Raw genomic sequence first — 20672 nt, 5'->3', positions numbered from 1 at the left:
TATCAAGTAAGGTTCTTGTGGGGAAGTGGGGTTAGTTAAGCCTGGAAAGCAAGTGGGATGGACTGGAAGGTCTGAAATTCCACCATAAGCCCTTTGTCCTATTTTAAGTTGTTTTTCATGAATTTCCATTGAAATATTCTAAACAGGAACTTGCTGGAGTCCAAAGCGGCACCACAAGCAGGACATCCCATGGAAGTCTCATATTTCATCTCAGAAATTCATGTAATTTTTGTGTTTGGCTTAGCAATGTCTTCAGATTTATTTTTCATATAAAAATAATCTTTTAAATTACTTACTGTTGAGTAAAAGGGAAGGACCCAGTGAAGTATTCTTCAGCTTCCCTTCCTCCAGGCACATGGTCTCATGCCACTGTGGAGCTGACCTTGGTGTGAGACATGAGGCCATGTAGGGTTTGGGTGAGCACAGACTGGAATGAAAGCAGTGTTCATAAATAGTCTACTGTGGGGGTGGGGGTAGGGGTGATGTGAAGACTAGTGGAGTTGCTGGAGGAGAGTGCCTGAGACTCTGAAATGAAGGGCTTACTAGAAGTGGTGAGAGGACACCTTAATTTCTGCAGATCCAAGTTGACATCAGATGCAGTCACTTACTGGCCGCATGACCTGGTGAAGGTGTAACCTTTCTCAACCTCAGAGCCCTTACTCACTGTAAGCCAAACTTTATAATAGTGTCTTTCTTGAGGGGTTAGTGGGATTTGATTAAAGGTGATTTGTATGGTTTGGCCATGTCCCCACCCAAATCTCATCTTGAATTGTAGCTCTCATAATTCCCACATGCTGTGGGAGGGACCAGGAGGGAGATAATTGAATCATGGGAGCAGTTCCCCCATACTGTTCTTGAGGTAATGAATAAGTCTCACGAGGTCTGATGGTTTGATATGGGGTTTCCTCTTTTACTTTGCTCTCATTCTCTCTTGCCTGCTTCTATGTAAGACATGCCTTTCAGGCCAGGTGAAGTGGCTCACGCCTGTAATCCCAGCACTTCAGGAGGCTAAGGTGGATGGATCACTGGAGGTCAGGAGTTCGAGACCAGCCTGGCCAACATGGTGAAACCCTGTCTCTACTAAAAATACAAAAATTAGCTGGGCGTGGTGGTGGGCACCTGTAATCCCAGCTACTCAGAAGGCTGAGGCAGGAGAATCACTTGAGCCGAGGAGGCGGAGGTTGCAGTGAGGTGAGATCACGCCATTGTACTCCAGCCTGAGCAACAAGAGTGAAACTCCACCTCAAAAAACAAACAAAACAAAACAAAACAAAACAAAAAACACGCCTTTCACCTTCCACCATGATTGTGAGGCCTCCCCAGCCACATGTAACTGTGAGTCCATTAAACCTCTTTCCCTTATAAACTACTCAGTCTTGGGTATGTCTTTAATAGCAGTGTGAGAACAGGCGAATACAGTGATAAGTAAGTTTCTAATAGTTCCTGCACCTAATGGGGACTTAGCACTGTGAGTCTTCCTTTCCAATCCTCTTTTCCTTCTTTCTCTCCATGCCTCCCTGCCTTCTGCCTCCAGCATGATGAAGTGGCAGTGGGAATTCAGGGAAGGAAGTAATGGCTGTATCTCTTCTTCCAAAGCCCACCATCAATTTCCCCTATGTTTCTGAGTCATTTAGCCTCCGTTCCAGTTTCCACATCTGTAGAATGGGAAAACTTCCTCTTGGATATTAGGAGGTTCAAATGAGGTCACATATGAATACTCAGTAAATTTAAGTCATGTAAATTGTCCCAAGTGTCTCCCATCTTTAAAAGAATCACCTTCCCGTCTCCCATCCAGCACTGGTTGCCTCCCTCTTTTAAACTCTTTACAGATTAGCTTCACCAAGGTTTTCCAACTCATTGTCCTCACTTCCTACCTCCCACCTCCCATTCTCTCTTAAATCTAAGGCTCTCTGGCTTTGCTCCCACCACTCCAAGCTGTGCCTCCCAAGGTCATCAGGGACCTCTTCATTGTGGAATCTCATGGACAACCTTTTGGAAACAGTAGCCATGATTAACACTCCTTTCTTAAAATCTGTTCTTCCTTTGAATTTTTAGTACCCACTCTCACAGTTTTCCTTCGGCCCCTCTGGTGACTCTTTCTTAGCTTTTCTTATGCCCATTTTCTTCTGTTGCAGCTTAAAGGCTGATTTTTTTCCCTGGGGTTCCATGTTCATCTTCTTCTCACTCTTAATTCTTTCCTGGGGTCATTTTATTGGCTTGTGGTTTGATTTATCATCTGCTGCCTAAATCACTCTCTTAAGTCTCAGGCCATTATGGTCAACTGCCTCCTGGGAGCCTTTACTTGGATTCTTCTGCCCCAACCTTTGCAACTTGCTTCCTTTCTGTGTTTGACTTTTCACTGACTGTCACCACCTCAGGTGCCCAAAGTAGTCATTGCTGACTATCCCCTTTGTCTTATTCTTCAAGTGAAATCAAACACTAAGTCTTAGTTCTACAACTCAAAGTGCTTTAGGAAATTTTCCTTTTATCCATCCCACTACCATTCTCTTGTGTCAGACTTTCATTGTTTCCTACCTGGAGTGTTGCACTAGCTTTCTTACTAGTCTCCCTAGTTGGAATACTCCTCTGCTACAGTCCATTCTCTGCATGCAGCTAGAGTTGCTCCCCAGCCTTGAACCTTCCAGTGCCTCTCTATTGCCTTCAGGACAAAGCCCACATTCCTGTACTTGTGTGCGATGAAGGCCACTCATGCTCTGGCCTTGCTTACCTTTCCAGCCTCACCATTCACCACTCTGGGATAGGTTTCAAATGAATGAACTACCTGTAGTTTGTATATTTCAGTGGATGCTTTACTTCCAGATCTTGGTGTGTGTTAGTTCACCTGGCCAGCATCCTCCAATTTCTCCAACGCTTTTGTGACTTACACATATTAAGCCTTCAGAATTCAGCTTTGTGGATGTCTTCTTGGATAAGCCTTTGATAATCTTTATGTTCCAGGTCTGTTCTAGGTCTCATTTGAGACCTCATTGTACTTTGATTATTTTGATGGTAGTGAGATATGCAAATGTAGGACCTCAAGATTCAGAGACCTGTACAAGGCTTTTATTTTCTCTTTATTCTATGTCAATTTAAATTTGAATATCACTCAGAGTATTAGATGCACTGCTTCCAAACCTTTGTAGGCATGATTCTCTAAAGAACAAAGCTGTGTTGGGCCCAAGGGCTGGCATAGCTTTCTTGGTGCTGGGGGAAGATGTAAAGAGGGCTTCTCTGCATCCTTTAGCTAATCCCTATGCCTGATTATTCTAGCAAGTAGGTGTAGGGAGTCTTGATTCCTTTTATTCTCTTTCTGGCAAAAATTATGGGCTCATAGTGACATAGAATTATGACTTATTTTCCTTCAGTGTAGTCTCAGAGCTCAGAAAATCCATCTTTTTTTTAAGTACCTTTTATAATGTTGTTATTCCTCTTCTATGCCAGTAATAGAAAATGACTTCCCAGTCTTGAAGCAGTTGATTAGTAATGCTTTTGGTAGAAATGATGTCTTCTTATTTTCTATGACTTTGCAAGCTCTCATTTTACATCTGAGTGTGTAGCGTCTCCTGAAATGTTACAGGGACTTTCTCATGCTACATGAATGTGGATTTGTTTCTAATTTCCAAGATGTTGGACTGTTAGAGCTAAGAAGGATTTCTACTAGTCTAGTAATTTTCACAGCTGTTGGGCATAAGAACATATGCACTTAAGAAAAAACTCATAAATTATCAGGCCCCACCATAGCGTTTCTTAATCAGAATTTGGGGTGGGCCCAGGAATCTGCATTTTAAGCACACTTCCAAGTTGATTTATGTAGGTTACTCAGTGCTGGCCTGGGAAACCTCTGGATCCCAGCCTTAGACTTGCAAAGGAGAAAATAGAGGTGCAGGTAGGATATGGCTTGCTTGAGGTCACATGAACTGGTAGTAGGTTCAGAATTGGCCTCAGGGATTGCTGATTGCACTGCTCTTTCTTCCACAGGTGTGTTCCCACAAGACCTCTCTTTCTCTAGGGGAAAATAGAGATATCTCATCACAGATATCTCTAGGTTTGCCTTGGCCATGATGTCCAAGTGGTATGCTTGGTTCCATGCCTGTGTGTGAGCTGGCTCTGTGGGAGGTTCTAAGCTGCCTTCAACACTGTGCATGGCACTTTAAAGCTCTCAATAAATATTTGTCAAGTGAAGTCAATGAAGCAAAGAAGAATCTCAACTAGTTTTGAGGTAATGGTTCAAGATGACATTCTTTCTCCCTAAGGCAATAATTCTCAAAGCATCGGTGGGGAAAAGCAACCATTTCTTGGCAGGGAGGGGAATGATTTTTTTGCTCAGGGTCAGTCATGGGAAAGGTGGCAAGGGGAGGAAGGTAAATTTAATTTGAAAAGTCATGTCCAATATAATTACTGCGTCAAAGACTGACAGTTTGGTCCTCAATATCTAACTAAGCACATTGCTGCTGAGAATAAGGACTACATTTTCCAACTATGTGTGGCCATGTGATTAAGTTTTGGTGAATGGAATATAAGTGGAATTGTGTGGCAGCTTCTAGAAACTTTTCTTAAGTCAGCTGGCATATGCCTTTTGCCCCTTTCTTCTGTATACTGACCTGCTTCTTGGATCACAGGTGTGATGGATGGAGTGAGAACTGGATTTCTCAACCTCCACACTGTTCCCATTTTGGGTTTAGATAATTCCTTGTTGCCGTGGGTTGTAGGACATTTAGCAGCACCCCTGGCCTCTACTTTTTTGATGCCAGTTGCACCTCGTTGCCAATATGACAATAAAAAATGTCTCCAGACATTGTCAACTGTCCTTTAGGGGGAAAATTATCCCTGATGAAGAGCCACTGATCCAGAACCATCTTAGACTGGGAGGTACTCTTGGGAAAGAGGGAAAAAGCCTGGGTCCTCAACTACTTGGTGGGGCACCAGCCACAGACAGCCTGCCTCCAGATTTTCCAAATAGGAGAAAGAAACTATCCACTATTACTTTGAGTCTATGCTAGTTGCAGTGGTACTTAATTCTAATTGATTAAATTGTCTGTATTTTGAAATACAAAATAAAGCTCAATAGAATTTATTTGGCAGCCATAAAAAATGAAATCATGTCCTTTGCAGCAATATGGATGGAATTGGAGGCCAGTATCCTTAGTGAACTAACTCGGGAAATCAAATACCACATGTTTTCACTCATAAGTGGGAGATAAAAAATGGGTAAACATGAACACAAAGATAGAAATAATAGACAATGGGGACTCCTGAAGAGGGGAGGTTGGGAGGAGGGCGAGGGTTGAAAAATTACCCATTGGGTACAATGTTCACTATTTGGGTAAAGGGTACAGTAGAAGCTCAATCCCACAAATACAAAATATACTCATGTAACAAACATGCACATGTACCCCCTGAGTCTAAAATATTATAAAATAAAATAAATGGATTGCATTACTATTAAAATAGTAAAGCATTGGAATTAACTTGAATCAGTAATAGAACACTTAAATGAACTACCATATATCCATAGGATGAAATTATATTTGCTGAAAAAGGATTGACAAATATCTCTATTTTCAATTAGTACATGTATGTATGTTTGTTTGTATGTATATATTTAGGTATATAAGTATTGATTCATGGTTTTCTATATTATTTGAGAGGACATATTACTGTTATTATTTCATGCTCAAACTGTCCCAAATTTGGCCAGTGGAAGTTCTTTCAAACTGACTTCTGTGTCTTTTTCAGTTTTCCCCAATCATTCTTTGATCACTATTTGGTTCTTTTTTGTGGTTGTTGTTGTTACTTTAAGTTCTGGGATTCATGTGGAGAATGTGCAGATTTTAAGAATGGCATTTAGAAGCCAAGCTCTTAGTGGTAGGTATGTTCACTGCTTTTGGCATGTAAAACAACCAAGCCCTCTCAAGTGGGCAATGGTAGGACATATTATATATGTGTAATAGGTTGAATAGTGTGCCCCCTAAGGCTAATGTCTATCCAGAACCTCAGAATGTGGCTTTATTTGGAAACAGAGCCTTTGCAGATGTAACTAGTTAAGATGAGGTCATATTGGATTAGGGTGGGCCCTAAATCCAATGACTGGCATCTTTGTAAGGGAAAAAGGAAGATGTGGAGCCATAGAGCCACAGACATGCAAAGAGAAGAGAACAATCTGAAGGTAAAGACAAAGGTTGGAGTGATGCCACTAGAAGCCAAGGAATGCCAGAGAACATCAAGGATTGCTGACCACCACCAGGAGCCAGTTGGCAGGCATGGAATCTTCTCTCTCAGGGAAAAACACAACTCTGCCAATACCTTAGTTTTGGATTTCTGGCCTCCAGAACTGTGAGAGAATAAATTTCTATTGTTTTAAACCACACACACACACACACACCACACACACACACACACACACACACACACACTTTTATTCTGTTGGGAGGATATATAAACAGAATGAGAAAGTATTGTAAAGAACCATGGGTTTAAGAAAGTTTAACTCAAATGTTAAGGATTGGTTAATTAGTTGAGACTCTTCTAAGTGTCAGTTATACTTTCTATACTAGCTTAAGTAGAAAAGGTAAGGAAGCTCATAGAATCTAAAGCAGACTTGCAGGAATCTCTGGTGACCTCTGGGACTGGAAAGAGAGAATTGAGGCTTCTAGAACACACACACACACACTCTCTATCCCTACCTCACCTAACCCATTGTCTAATTCTCTCCTATGCCACATGGCCTTTCTCCACATAGTGGGGAACACAGCCTCTGACACAGCCTTGGACTCGCATGGCAACAGCTGGGTCAAGAAGGAAAGGCATGAGGTAGGCAGGTCACCCGAGGTCAGGAGTTTGAGGCCAGCCTGGCTAACATGGTGAAACCCCATCTCTACTGAAAATATAAAAATTAGGCAGGTGTGGTGGCGCACACCTGTAATCCCAGCTACTCAGGAAGCTGAGGCAAGAGAATTGCTTGAACCTGGGAGGCGGAGGTTGCAGTTGAGCTGAGATCACCCCACTGCACTACAGTCTGGGTGACAGAGTGAGTGAGACTCCATCTCAAAACAAACAAACAAAAAACAGAAAGGCATTCGTTGCCACCAGCTCCACCCAGAAGCACTGAGATTGGCAGCTACTGTGATAAGACCACCCTGAGTCAGTCACTGTGGTCGAGGTAAAGTGCAGTGATTGTTCCAGCCTGGCTCATGCCCTTCCTCTGCAGTTAAGAGTTCAAGGCCTGAGACTAGAAGGGCCAGGGGTGGGAGATGGGCACAGGGAACACTACTTTGCTGCCTAACTCACACGCAACCTTCTTTACACACACACGATCTCAAAGATATCTCTGCTTAAAATAGCTCCGCATTGTTCATACCTCCTTCCCCCAGGAGACAACCATGGCTACTGATACCTCTTCTCCCCTCCATTGGATCTGGCAAAGAGATAAGCATGTCACCCCAATGCACCCAATATAGAAGCCATGATGGGGGAAAGGCAAGATAATAAAAACTTCCATTTTTAAAAAGGGGAAAGGGAACAGGAGGTGATAGCCCCTGGCACAGAGCACAGCATGCCGGCTTGTCAGGAAGAGTGAGTAAGCAGGCAGACATGTTTCTTGACTCACGGCCTGATTGTGGGTGAGTCTGTGGTCAGCGAGTATGGCTTCCCTGTTGCTGGGGTCTCCCATCCAGGGCTCACCTTGGACACTCCTGAGGAGCACCTGGAAAGATTTTGCTGCTGGGGTGGCCCTGTCTTGAGGCCTGCTCCCTTCTGGCATGGGCTCTGGTGCTTGGGGTTGACAATCATAAGCGCTTATATGTTCAGTTTAAGGTTTCTCTGGCAATACAGCCTCATAAAACTCTCACTCATTTCATTGGTTGAATCCGTGCCCAGCCTTGCAGTTTGTCTCTTAGCTCATTTCCTTAGATCTCAGCTTAATGGCCTTGTTGGCCTTTGTTTTAGATCCAGGGCCTAGAAATTACTCACTTCCTGTGAGGCCCTCTCTGAGCCTCTTTGTGAGGCTGGGGCAAGAACACAAAAAGAAGTCCCTTGCCCACCCCATCTTCTCTTTCCACTGGACTCTGTTCTGCTTAGTGGGGACCCATGCAGGCATATGGACAACTCAGTGGGCACGTCCAAGCTCTGTTGACCCCCCAGCCTCCATCAGCATCTCTTAGTAGCACTTCAGGCTAAGGGGTGTGCAACCTGGAAACCCAATCCCCTTTTAGAAGGAGAACTCAGGGAAGGGGGCCTCATGTGCCCAGAAAGCAAGCTCTAGGCCATTTGGGGAGGGCACTCTGTGGTCCTAGGTGCTTGGAGCATGGTCCAGAAGAGAGTCCCAGGCTCCAGGTGGACATATCCTCTTGGGCCCATGCGCTTCTTGTCCATAGGGAAGGGGCAGAGGAATGGCTAGAGGGAGGTCAGTTTGGGACATTTTAAAGCATTGAGGGGTCAGTATAGGGCCCTTCTTGCATAGGTATAAGGTCAGTACGGCCTCTGTCCCCAGGCTGTTCCCAAGTGAGTGACAATCATGGCCAGGAATTGCTAGCATTTTTTTCTTTTTTGGCAAAGAAAACATTGATAATAGAAGGTGCTTGGGATCAGACTTCCCCATTTGTTTTAATCCTCCCAGGTAGCCACTTCCTAGTCAGGACATTAATTTTAATTAGGGCCAGGGACAGAACTCATTGAGGAAGGAATGAATGACTCAGCGGTGCTGAACCCTTTAAGGGGGCCTGATGGGTCAAGTTGTGGCAAAGTGACAAGGAGCTGGAAACTACTACTGAAAGGGGCAAATCCCTCTTCCCTCCATTCTCCCTGTATTTCATCCTATTGGCAGAATCCAACAAGCAAAGGAAAACAGTGGGTTGGGCTGGGCATGGTGGCTCATGCCTGTAATCTCAGCACTTTGGGAGGCCAAAGTGGGCAGATCACCTGAGGTCAGGAGCTCAAGACCAGCCTGGCCAACATGGTGAAAACCCATATCTACTAAAAATACAAAAATGTGGTGGACACCTGTAATCCCAGCTACTAGGGAGGCTGAGGCAGGAGAATTACTTGAACCCGGGAGGCGGAGGCTGCAGTGAGCCGAGATCGCATCCATGCATTCCAGCCTTGGTGACAGAGTGAGACTGTGTCTTAAAAAAATTAAAAAAAAAAAAAGCCAGGCATGGTGGTTCATGCCTGTAATCCCAGCACTTTGGGAGGCCGAGGCTGGTGGATCACCTGAGGTCAGGAGTTTGAGATCAGCCTGGCCAACATGGTGAAACCCTGTCTCTACTAAAAATATGAAAAATTAGCCGGGCATAGTGGTGCGTGCCTGTAATCATCCCAGCTACTCAGGAGGCTGAGGCAGGAGAATCACTTAAGCCTGGGAGGTGGAGTTTACAGTGAGCCGAGATTGTGCCACTGCATTCCAGCCTGAGCAACAGAGCGAGACTCCATCTCAAAAAAAAAAAAAAAAGAAAGAAAACAGTGGGCTGCAGAGTCTCAGCCCTGCCATCACAGATCAAGGTGTAGAAGGGTGGGCTTAGAACTGGGAGACAATAACTTAATAACCTGCACAGGCAGGAAGCTCATTCGTTCACCCCCCGGGTTCTTGGAGCATTAGCTAAAGGCAGAAAGAGGCAACCCCAACATGTCCATGCATCCTGCTTTAGTCTAAGCTAAAATGATCAGTCAGAGCTCTCTAATATCTTGACATTTTCCTACCAAGCCTTTTCTAATGCTTTAGCCATGGGTACACATGGTTTGGATCACAATATGTATCAGCTAATCATTTAGCCATGTAGCAAGAACTATCAGATCCCCGCCCCTTCGTGACTCTGCCTATTCCATCTTCTAGAGATGTCACTTGTAATATTCTGTATCAATTTTGGTTGTGTTTGAAATGACACAAACAGATTCTAACTTAAGTACCAATTGAGTTTATTGGAAAGATATGGGGCTGGGGGATAGTTGATGTTGTTATTACATCAAGGTAATAGTAACCTGGGCTTGGGAGGGAAAGAAACCAGGATGGCTCTGGGTATCTCATGGCCTTTCTCTTAGAGCACTATTGTCAGACCCAGCCTCGATTTCCCTTCGTCCTGGATGTCTGTGTACTTAGATTTCAAATTCCTGCAGGGAAGAATCTTATTGCCTCAGTTTGGGTTAGGTGGCTGTCCCTTGGACCAATCCCCATGGCCAGGAGATTGAGATACTATGATTGATTACACCTGAGTCACTGACTCCACTGCGTTTGAGATTATGGTATTGAGGCCAGCAGCCTCAGAGGACCCCCATGGATGGGGAAGGAGCAGATCCCTTAAGGAAGGGGAGGCGCTGTTACTAGAAGAAGATGGGAAGCATGCGGGGAAGACAAAAACTACAAATGGCCATTAGAGCAGGCAAGCTGGGATTTGAAGATTACAAGAAGAGGAAGTAACCACGTAAATGGCATGGAAGAGGGAAGCTGCTTCTTCGCCTAGGCTCACACCTCATTTGACTAACGAGTCAAATCCTTGCTGACTGGCTTGTCTCTTCACTGCAATATGTTCAGGGGAACACGACTTTAAATGATGCATTGTCCTGGGTTTCCTCTTGTACACCCCTCTTATTCCTCATTCCTTTCCTTTGCATGATACTCCCCTAGTTCTCGATGGCCACCTTCCTTGGATTTCCCATGAAAACTAATCTTTCTAGAGTCTTTTTCCTATAGGACTTTCTCTACTTTTTTTTTTTTTTTTTTTTTTTGAGACGGAGTCTCGCACTGTCACCCAGGCTAAAGTGCAGCGGTGTGATCTTGGCTCACTGCAGCCTCTGCCTCCCAGGTTCAAGCAATTGTCCTGCCTAAGCCTCCTGAGTAGCTGGGATTACAGGTGCCCACCACCATGCCCAGCTAATTGTGTATTTTTAGTAGAGACGGGGTTTTGCCATGTTGGCCAGGTTGGTCTCAAACTCCTGACCTCAAGTGATCCGTTCCAGCACAAGTGCTGGGATTACAGGCGTGAGCCACTGCACTGGCCAGGACTTTCTCTTGCTATTAGGCAGGAAGAAACTAAGAAGAGACCAGGTAAAACTAATTCAACTAGGATGTTGCTATCTGAGATCTTACTGTGTTGCTTCTCTCACTGAAAATTCAGGGAATGAGTGGAGAAATGTTAGGCTCCGTGGTGGGCTGCTGGTGAAGGCATCTTAGGGGACCAGCTTTGCTGCCTCTCAGTTGCGTTATGCAGATGTTGGCTTGATGTGGGTGTGACTGCACGATCCTGATGCCAGGTGTTTGCATGCCCTCATGCACCTCACGCTGAGTCCAGAGTCCTTAGACCCCCATCTTGCAGCCTCAAAAGAAATGATTATTTGCATTAAATTACAACCAGCATTAGGCATACAAAATTTGTCTGCCGTGTGGTGCCACGGTGAAATTTAAAACCTTAATCACCTGGTAAGGCAAGGGGACTGACCAATCAGAATGATTGCTGGAACTCACAGCTGTGCTTTGTGTTAACCCTTTTGTTGCTGGATTGTGGAGAAATTCCTGAAGGTCATAGAGAGACTCAAGTGACAGGGCTCAGGGCAGTGGCTACTTACCACAAAGTGTGCAAAAGAACTGAGTATTTTAATAATTTGAATGTCTGCACTGGTTTGAATCAGCAGTGGGTCAGTCCTAGATGTGGGTATAGGGAAGAATAATCTGGAGTCCTGAGGGTCGAAAGGGCCTGAATTTGGAGGTTCCTAGGATGAGCAGACAGTGGTGGTCAATTCGAGGTGCGGAGCAAGGGGGTCCTTAGGCTACCATTGGCCGTGTGGTTTGGAGCTTGCAGGGCCCTGTGATTGGCAGTGAGGGGCAGAGCTGCAGGTGATGGGCACTGTCCATGAGGAATGTGTTGGGCAGAGGTGGGACAAGTGGGACTGGTGTGGCAGTGAAAGGAGGTCCCCAGGAGAAAGGAAGAGAAGCATAAGCTTTCCTCACATGGTGGGTGGGGAGTTGGAGGCAGGAAGTGGTGGGGGCAGGGCCAGGGGAATCACAATATTAGCTGCTTCTTTAGGCAGTTCTGTATTTATATAAAATATGGTTATATATTTCTAGGTCATCGTTACAGTTGAAAAGGAGTAAGCACACAGCAGACCATGAGGGTGATTAAGAGAAATGCCATGATATTGCCTTGGCTGTGCCAAGGTGGGATGGGATCAAAATGGGAAGAGATGGCTATTATGGGCTGACTTGACATATGTAAGCTTTGAGCATTTAAAGAAAATAGATTCTGTGCCATGGCCACTCGCTTCTGCTCTGGCCACCTTCTGTATACACTGCCTGAACTATGAATCTTAGGCCCCACCACAACATGGCCCCTTGGTAAGAGCATCATTTCCTTGGTCTCTAGCAGTGGTTCTGGAAAGGGCGTGGTTGGGGGTCCAGGGGGAGCCCAGATGAGCTCCTAAAGCCAAGTCTAGGTAAGCCAGGGAGGGAATGTGTCAGAATGAGGCCAGAGTCACACCTTCACACCTCCTCCAGGAAGCCATCCTCATTTACTCCAGCCTCCAGGGGACTCTGAATTTTCTGAACGTGCAGTGGCTTTTGTGTAGGAGGGCCCATTATGTCAATCGAGAAAGATGATGAGACAAGTCTCAATCATTTTAGGAGGTTTATTTGCCAAAGTTAAGGATGCACATCTGGGCGACAGGTCTATGCTTTTCTCTGAAGATGATTTTGAGGGCTCCAAATTTAAAGAGGAAAGGGCAGGATATTGAGAAGTACACAATTTTCATGCAAGAGGTGGGTAGGGAGAAAATATTCATGCCTTTGTCTAGCTCAGTGAATCTGCATTTTTATGTAACATGGCCAAATGGGACAGGGGAAATGCAAGGAATCTGCACTTTTACATAAGATTAACAGACAAATGCGGCAGGGTGGGGGGGGGGGGAACAATTAGATATGCATTTGTATCATGGTGGGAAGAGGGGTGATTGCACCTGTAAAGATAAGTTATCATTTACATTGCCATAGTTAATTTTTTTTTTCTTTTGAGATGGAGTCTCGCTCTGTCGCCCAGGCTGGAGTGCAGTGGTGCGATCTTGGCTCACTGCAACCTCCCCCTCCCAGGTTCAAGTGATTCTCCTGTCTCAGCCTCCCGAGTAGCTGGGACTACAGGCGCCTGCCACCACACCTGGCTAATTTCTTGTATTTTTAGTAGAGAAGGGGTTTCACCGTGTTAGCCAGGGTGGTCTCAATCTCCTGACCTCGTGATCCGCCCACCTTGGCCTCCCGAAGTGCTGGGATTACAGGCGTGAGCCACTGTGCCCGGGCACCATGGTGAATTTTAACAGAAACACTTTAAAGATCTTGGAGTTCACTAGGAATTTCCCTGTGGGCAAAATATGAGGGCAGTGTGTAGCTTTTCATCTTGTAGCCATCCGATTTAGGAACCAAAGGGGAGGCAGTTTTGCGTGACCCAGTTCCCAGCTTAACTTTTCCCTTTGGCTTAATGATTTTGGGGTCTCGAGATTTATTTTCCTTTCACTTTTTGAATCATCTGTGGTACCTTTAGTGTTGCGGGAAGTTAGAGACCCCAAATGGAGGGACCAGCTGAAGCCATGACAGAAGAACGTGGATTGTGAAGATTTTATGGACGTTTATTAGTTCCCCAAATTAATACTTTTATAATTTCTTATGCCTGTCTTTACTGCAATCTCTAAACATAAATTGTTAAGATTTCATGGACACTTATCACTTTCCCAATCAATATCCTTGTGATTTCCTATGCCTGTCTTTACTTTAATCTCTTAATCCTGTCAGCCAAGAAGGATGTATGTCGCCTCAGGACCCTGCAATAATTGCATTAACTGCACAAATTGTACAGCATGTGTGTTTGAGCAATATGAAATGTGGGCACCTTGATAAAAGAACAGGATAACAGCAATTGTTCAGGGAATATGAGAGATAAACTTAAACTCTGACCGCCAGTGAGCCAGGCAGAACAGAGCTATATTTCTCTTCTTTCAAAAGCAAATGGGATAAATATTGCTGAATTCTTTTTCTCAGCATGGAACGTCCCTGAGAAAGAGAATGCGCACCTAGGGGTAGGTCTCTGAACTGGCCCCCCTGGGGCATACCTGTCTCTTATGGTCGAGATTGCAGAGGTGAGATAGACTCCAGTCTCCCATAGCGCTCCCAGGCTTATTAGGAAGATGAAATTCCTGCCTAATAAATTTTGGTCAGATCGGTTGATCTCAAAACCCTGTCTCCTGATAGGATGTTATCAATGACAATGGTGCCCGAAACTTCATTAGCAATTTTAATTTCACCTCGGTCCTGTGGTCCTTTGATCTCACCCTGCCTCCATTTGCCTTGTGATATTCTATTACCGTGTTAGGTACTTGATGTCTGTCACCCATGCCTATTTGCACACTCCCTCCCCTTTTGAAAATCCCTAATAAAAACTTGCTGGGTTTTGTGGCTTGTGGGGCATCATGGATCCTACCAATGTGTGATGTCTCCCCCGGACGCCCAGCTTTAAAATTTCTCTCTTTTGTACTCTGTCCCTTTATTTCTCAAGCCAGCCGACGCTTAGGAAAATAGAAAAGAACCTATGTGATTTTTGGGGCAGGTCCCCCGAAACTTTAGAAATTCAGATTCAGGAGGTCTGAGAAGAGATGGGAATAACTGAAGTTTTTCAAAGGCCCTTAGGCATAATTCTGAAAAATGCCCCTGGCTGTGAAGCATTGTAGCGCATTTGTAACAGCTGCCTGGAAATAGAACTTGCAAAAAGGAGTCCACGAAAGAAATCCATCTCCCAAATGTGCTTTGTTTGGTCAGCATAGTGTTAAAAAAATCTGAATGTGAATGCTTTTTGGCGAGAGCATGCAATCTTCAGTTGGCTACAGTCCCCACTATTCCCTATTGCCTTATGTCCAGGTACTACACTTTTTTCATAGCTTATGACTGATGAGCACTTGTACATTCAGGTTACAGTTATCCTGCACATGGACACATGGAGAGGCAGCCTGTTTGTCCCAGTAGTGCTGTCTGAGGGCCAAGTGTTTCTGAGGCTGTTCTTTAGGTACTGCCTTCAGAATAACTTAATATCACATGCAGGAAAACCAGTCTCCTCACTCTGTAGCCATGTTATGATTATTTTAAGAAATGACATCCTCAGGGTGCACAGCATTTAGCTCTCCTGGAAAAGTACACAATTTTACCTTAAATTGACATTAGGAATCTTTGAACTGATGAATTTGATATAGAGACCCCAGAATCAGTAAGCTCTGTCTCCACAACGTGACAGAAGAAAGGCTTCTTTTCCATGCATTATTTCTGAGGGAGGAATGAATGAATTCTCCAGAAGTTTGAATTCCAACAGCTCAGTGCCATCCAAGTTGCTATGGAGACTTTGTAAACCACTAAGAACCCCAGGCTGGGGAACTGTCTAGCCCAGTGCTGTTGAATAGGGATACAATGTGAGCCACAAATGCAAGTTATTTGTATAATTTTAGATTTTCAAAAGTGGCCATCTTAAAAATGTATTTAAAAAGGTGAAATTAATTTTAACAATATATCTTATTGTCATTTCAAAATTTAATATAGACAATTATTGAGATATTTTTTCCTCTTTTGTTATAAGTGTTTGGAACCCAGTGTGCAATTTACATGTAGAACACATCTCAATTTGGACCAGCTGCACTGCAAGTGCTGCATCATGGATAGTGGCTACTGTATTCAATAGTACAGATCTACCCTCTCATTGAGAGGCCAGCATTAGGGGGGTCTCAGAATGTGGAAAGACCTTCTTGTTGGGTTGGCCAGTTCCATGGCCTGCCTGTGTGTGCTCTTGTTGCCCCCAAATGCACTTGCACTTGTACCATTGACTCATGTCCTAGCTGCCATTGTTTCCTTTGGACTGAGGGACTTAATTTTAACCAGGTTTCCTGGCACTGTGCCAACTTTCCTCTGCATTTCAGTTCTTCCCCCTCTAGTCCTTGCCTGTCATTGTAATATAATTCAAAGCTTTGATGGGCTAGGATCCCATGGACCCAACCCAAACAGGAAACTGGCTTCCTCATTGTTTATTTGAAACCTATTTTAAACCATGAACCAGAAAATGTTGGACACTTGTTTTCAGACTTCATTGAGCTGTAACTGAATTGAACCTCAACTATTTCCAGTGGGGCTTCCGACATGGAATGATTTATAAGCCATAACTGTTAGATCAAGAGAACTAACTAGAACATGAATGGACCCTAAGTTTTCATTACCTGAGCATGATCATGTCTCATCCTTTGCTTAGAATCTTGTTAGTTAGAGGTTATACAACCTTGTATGAGTCTGAGGTATCCCAAAATACTCTGGGAATATTCTAGCAAGTATTCCACAAAGAATCTCTTGTGTAAAAGGTCTTAGTCTAGATTTCTGTTCCAAACCCCTTTGTGAATCCCACAATAGACAGTCTAACCTATCACTATGTCTCTCTCTTGTATGGGCACATAGGAACTACATGCTATATGGTGGTACTATATACCACTGTAGCAGCCATGTTGGCTGCCTGTCCAATTGCCATTCCTCTTCCTTTTGCTCCAATATGGCAGAGTTCACCTGTTACAAGAGAAGCTGTATACCAGATTCCTACTTTCTCAGATTTTTTAGGCAGCCACGAATGGCCATACAACCCAGTTCTGCCAAAAAGACACAAGTGAAATTATTTTGGAGGAGCTTCTAAGAAAGACTTCCCTCCCCGATAAAGAAGAGAAACATGGCGGCGGGGAAAATGGAGAACGGGGAGGCGGGAGAGGAGAAGCCTGAAAAGTCGCAGCGAGCTGGAGCCGCAGGAGGACCTGAAGAAGAAGCAGAAAAACCTGTGAAAACTAAGACTGTTTCTTTCAGTAACGGAGGGGAAAGTTCCAGTCGCAGCGCTGAGAAGCGATCAGCTGAAGAAGAAGCTGCCGACCTCCCAACATAGACTACAAAGATCTCCAAGTTTGGATTTGCCATAGGTAGTCAGACGACAAAGAAAGCATCGGCCATATCTGTCAAACTTGGATCAAGTAAGCCTAAAGAAACTGTTCCAACTCTTGCTCCAAAAACTCTTTCAGTAGCAGCAGCTTTTAATGAAGATGAAGATGTTATAATGCTCAAATTGTCACAGATTTAACCAGTAGAAGTCCCTTTAATCAATAGAAAGTGAACCAGAGGAAATGCCTCCAGGAGCAAAGATGAGGATGAAGAATATTGGAAGGGATACACCAATATCAGCTGGACCAAACTCCTTCAATAAAGGAAGCGTGGGTTTTCTGATAACCAGAAGCTGTGGGAGCGAAATATAAAATCTCATCTTGGAAACGTCCATGACCAAGACAATTAAATGATGTTTTGAAATTGGGGTGTGGCATGGGTGTAAAGTTAAAAGGAACAGTTTCCTTTTTTAAAGAATGGTATAAGACTATCTTTGGAGCTGCTTTTTTTTTCTTTTTCATTTTTTTAAAAGATTGAGTGGTACACTAATAAATGAGAGTTTGAGATTAAAAAAAAAAAGAAGAGCAACATGAGAGAATGGCCCTCTTGCAACTCTATTTTCCCCCCTTCTTCTTGATGTGGTTGTGATGTTTGTAACCAGGGCAGCCATGTTGTAACTATGAGGCTACAAGCTCTAGGATGAAAGTGGAACCTTCTGAGGATGCTGAGAATGATGAAGAAGATGGAAAGAAATTGCACCCTTGGTGACATCATTGAGCACAAAATCTGGAACTTCCTACTTTTAGGAATGAAATTCCTGTTGTTTTAACCACTTTTTGTCAGGTATTTTGTTACTTGCAGGCAAAGGCATCCTAACTGTTATGGATGCCTGGTACTTAATGATATATTACTGTCTTCGTTTTTTAGAAGAGGTCACTGGCATACTCTTCCCTCAGCCTTTTCACCTGGCTGTCTCTTACTCATTATCATCACTGCACTATATTATATTACTCTTTTACTTGTCAGTTCACCTCATAAAGTTTTTGTGAGGGAAGAGAGTATGGCTGTCTGGTTCACTATTTTAGTCACAGTTCCTATTATGCAGTAAACAGTCATTCAATATATGAATGAATGGGGGCTATCAAGGAGGTGGAACCCTCAGCCCTTGGCTATCTATTTCCTGGAGGTGAGAGAATGAGGTCAAGGATGGCATCCTGTTTCTGGCTTTCCCAGTCGGGTGGAGGGTGCTACCTTTCTCCATGAGTCAACATGGGAGGGAGAGAAGAATAGTTGAAGAAGATGAGTTTTGTCCTGGATATGTTGAGTTTGAGGAAGTGCTTTTGGAACAGTCCCTGTAGGGAGTTGAAGATAAGCTCTGGATTGAAGCATGAGAAGGATGGGATTGGTGAGGAAGAGTGTGCAGCATGAGAAGAGAAGCGACCCTTCAGTGCTCCATCGATGGTGTGGCGCCACCATTCACCTTGTAGCCCAAGCTACAAATCAGGAAGCCATCCTTGACACCTCCCCCTCCCTCACCCTGCAAATCAACTCATCACAGAGTTCTGGTGATTCTGCCTCCTGTCTCTCATATCCATGAACGTCTCTCCATCACCACTGGAGTCCAAGCCACCATCACTTCTCTCCTGCACTACTGCAATGGCCTCCCAGTTGGTTTGCTGAATTCACTCCAGCGCCCTTTCATTCACCATAATCCAGCCACAGCAATCTTCTCACTCCTTGAAAGCACCAATCTCCTTGTCTCAAGGCCTTTATTCACAAGGTTCCCTTTGCCAAGGGTACTGCTCCCTCCACGCTCCACCTTCCTCCACCTCCTGCCTATTCCTTAGATCTCTGCCTAAACCTCCCTTCCTCAAGGAGGCCTTCCCTAACTACCCACCCCTCACCCTATTGACCTTTGGGACCTCAGAAACTTAACTTTTTTGGAGCACCATGGGGAGGGTGTGTGATTGGTGACATATAAAGTTTGGTAAATAAAAATTTAAAAGACTTATGTATAAAAATTAGAATTATCAACTAAAATGAGAAATGTAACTATCAAGGATCAGAAGCTCATCAGTGTGGACACATGTGTTTTTACCCTGTAAGACAAGTCTACATAGGAAGCCAAATAACTTGTGAGTACAGGATTGGACAAGGAGCATTAGTTGCTTGGTCTATATAGTTCAGTTTACTAAACCATAATACCCCAGTGCCATTTCCACCACAGACTCACCCTTGACACCTGTCCCACCCCAGGTTCCAATACTGAAGACCCCCTTCCTAGGTTTTCTTCCACCTGAGCCTCAGTGATTGACTTGCTACCCCATCAGGGGGAACTAAGCTTGCTTTAGATATGTTCACACCTACCAGATTAATATTAAATAAGGTTAGGTCAGTCCTGGGAGCAATTTTCTCTTTTAGGTGACTTTGCACATGTCTGGTCTGATTTACTGCATCTACTTTATAGTTTAATTAAGAGCTGTGAAAGCAGCTATACTTATATTTCATTCTTTAAAAGTCTATTATTTACTATATTCATTTATTAAGCCTTAAATTCCTTCAGGATCTGCATTGCTGATTGCTTTAGCCAGTGGCACTCTACAGCCTTGGAGCTATAAGCCCTCCTAATGGTCTGGGAGTTGTCAATGCAGATTAAAGAAGAAGATGAAACTAAAGAGTGAAGCCTTTTAGAAGGAACTAGTTACATAAGGAGAAAGGTTGAAAACAGTCCTGTGCATGAAATCTTATGTTTACTAACCACAAAAATATTCTTGCAAAATTGTTAATAAGAAGCCTCCTTAGAAATTCCTGGTTTCTTGTAAAACTTAGTTTTGATCTTGACATATTCCGTGCTAATCATGTATCATGGGTAACAGGCAAGTTGGCCCCTTTAGCTCCTAAAGGTATAGAGTGTCCTTAGCATAACAGCCTCACAACCTGTCGTTTCTCCCCCAGATAAAAGAAGACATAGAATGCCCAGATTACTCTGGAGAATTTATTTGAATTTACCTTGAAACCATAGGTAGGAGAAGTTTTGTTATGACAGAGGGCACTTCAATAGGGAGACCCCACTATGGCCTCTTTAGTTTCCTTTTAGGGCTGCTTTGAAACTTATCATTCAAACTTGTTGAAGTAAATTTCTCATCTTACCATATTTTCTTTCAAATCTGCCAACTGTGGTGAAAGGGGGTGGAAGAGAAGTGCTTCTGTGGAAGAGACAAGCATGGCTGTGGCTTCAGCCTCAGGGGATAACATTCTGACAAGTGGCTTGTCCTAGAGAGCTGACCCCTGAGGCATGCTGTGGCCCAGGGTCAGCCCTGATGGGGGTGCCCAGGGCCTGTCTGGGAATGCATAGAAGTGGCTCTCAGGATATTGATCTCAAAGTGTTAGGAGCATGTCCTGAACAACTGTCCTCAGTTATTCATTCTCATCCCAGAGTTGAAAGAACAATGGATAGTTGAGAGGATACCCAAGGGGATGGGCCTGCCAATCTGAAATTGAAAAGGGTTTACTCAACTATACATCTGGTGCTATTACCAAGTATAAGAAAGGAATAAGGATCCTAGCACATGCAACATAAGCAATACCTACTTATGCTTGTGATTGTTCATATACATGATGGCTATAAATGGCACATTATACAAAACTGAGCTGTGAGCATAATTTATTCATGTCCTTGCATAGAAATTTGTTATACAGACATTATGAAAAAGTATAAGTGCTCCCTGCAAATATTCAATTTTAGGATAATAGTAACAAAAAT

General features: G+C 43.9%; 1 pseudogene; it reads left to right on the top strand.

The window, feature by feature from the left end:
* Window positions 1-16718: 16718 nt before the first annotated feature.
* LOC129018842 (PEST proteolytic signal-containing nuclear protein-like) lies at window positions 16719-17466 on the top strand (annotated as a pseudogene).
* Window positions 17467-20672: the final 3206 nt, after the last annotated feature.

The sequence above is a fragment of the Pongo pygmaeus genome, chromosome 17, assembly GCF_028885625.2.
Source record: "Pongo pygmaeus isolate AG05252 chromosome 17, NHGRI_mPonPyg2-v2.0_pri, whole genome shotgun sequence".
Classification (NCBI taxonomy): domain Eukaryota; kingdom Metazoa; phylum Chordata; class Mammalia; order Primates; family Hominidae; genus Pongo; species Pongo pygmaeus.
Note: the sequence above shows the minus strand (reverse complement) of the source record. Positions and strands in the feature narration are given on the sequence as shown.